The sequence below is a fragment of the Scyliorhinus torazame genome, chromosome 6, assembly GCF_047496885.1.
Source record: "Scyliorhinus torazame isolate Kashiwa2021f chromosome 6, sScyTor2.1, whole genome shotgun sequence".
Lineage (NCBI taxonomy): Eukaryota > Metazoa > Chordata > Chondrichthyes > Carcharhiniformes > Scyliorhinidae > Scyliorhinus > Scyliorhinus torazame.
Genome location: NC_092712.1, coordinates 169,953,700 through 169,955,733, shown reverse-complemented (window position 1 = coordinate 169,955,733; position 2,034 = coordinate 169,953,700).

Sequence of the window (2,034 nt, the reverse complement as noted above, 5' to 3'; positions counted from 1 at the left end):
AAGTTTAGACTTTCTGCCTCACTCGCAGCTACTTTAAGTGCTGGGAGGGGACAGATGGGGCTGATCATAATTGTCAGGAATGCTGTGGAGCTGGAATCGCCTCTTGACTCCATAGCTAAACTGTAAGGTTGGTTCTTTAAAAAAAAGCCTTTATTCAGTGGTTACGGTGGACTCTGAGAAGGTGAGGCTGGATCATTGAAAACCAATTTCTGAGTGATGTTCAAACAGCTATTAAACCTCTCCTCTTTCTCCCCCCCCCCCCCCCCCCGTTATAAAAAGTCATGGTTGCTGGGAAAGTTGTCTCAATTTCAGGTCAGCTATTTGAGTTGCTGGCCCTCAAGATTGACCTTGTTTTGTTGCAACGAGGTTCAATTCCTACCCCTATAGGTACTATTCAAAACAAAAATAGAAATAATTTCAAAGTTTCTTTAACAATTTGATATTTGCTTTGCGATATCCATGGATTGCAAAGCATATTAACAAAATCCAACTAACGTTATGAGTCATTGCTGATCAGCTTTTGAAAGCATTTTGTTCAATTAACTCATTCTGCTGCAGAAACATTTTGTTGCTTCATTTTATAAAATATTTCATAAATTGAGGTCGCAATGCACTTGTGTTGAAGATTGTCTTAAGTTCCTAAATGAGCTGTGATTCAAAACTCTTTATGTCATAACATTTGACAAAGCTTTTGGAAGGGATCAATAATCAGTTTTAACATTTTAAACCAACATAGCTTCAAATGCTTGATTTAGAAACTGTAGGAATGATCTAGGTGGAAGAAGAGAAGACTGATCCCCAATGTGGTGACTCACCCAATAGCCTTAGCTAGAGCTGCTTCTGGTTGTCATTGACAGCATCTCAACCAATGTGATGTATCCTGTCAACTATTAAGTCATTGGGGCATCACAACTGAGTTAGATATATACCAGCAATCACTGGATAATATTTTGGGATATCTTTCCCCAACCTAGCTCCAGGGACTGAGGCCAATTGTAGCACTCTGGCAAACTGGCTGAGGTCAGCTACCAGCGGCAAACTGTTTTGCTGGTCTGTATAGTTCAGACACGACCGTGCATTAACCCACAAGACCTTTGAAACAAACTTTTTAAAATATTATAGTGTACTGCATACTTTACACAGAACAGTATTTATTGGGTCATGCCAGTTCTCAAATGTTTATGCAAACCGTCCTTCGATAATAGCGACATAATTTTAATAAGTGTAAGCAATATATTTTGAACCTGAATCTGGTATTTAATAATAATAATAATAATAATAATCGCTTATTGTTACACATTTCGATGCCTGTTCGGGTAGGCTGGTACAGGAATTGAACCAGTGCTGCTGGCCTTGTTCTGCATTACAAGCCAGCTATTTAGCCCACTGTGCTAAACCAGGCCCTGGTTTAAAGTGCAACTTGCAATTTAATAGTTTAAGCTTGCCATTGGCATCAGTGACGTGCTGGCTTTTCTTTGCTGGTACAAGTATGGTGAGTTTTGAAAACTTCCTGTAATGACTGAGTGATATGCTAGGAATGTTTAACATGCCGATATTGCGTTTCTTTTCCTATGGCAAAACAATTAGCCTGTTTTATTTAGAGTTTGATTCATCCGTTAAAGTAGCAGGGAAATAAATATAAGCTTTGGTACTTTAGTGATACCACACTAATTTCTGAAATTTATTGTTTGGTTCCAAAGATCGAACATTATGAATCTCTAGTGACACTTTCTTTAAGCTCCTTTTTTGATCATTTTGTTACGAATTAATGAATGCTGTCTAATTATGGCACGCTTGCACAAAATGGTGGCTCAGATTAAGTTCCTTAACATGGAAGCTTTACAAAATGTTAATAGATCATTTATGTATGGTTTTATTTTCCATTGATATTTAGTGCATTATATACATATTTTATAAAGTTCCCAACTTGTATATAGAACAAAGCAACCAAAACAGTTTAGAAAATGCCACCAATAAGAATATCCTAAATAAAAATGTATTAACTTAATGCCAACAGTGAGCTGTATCTAAAGA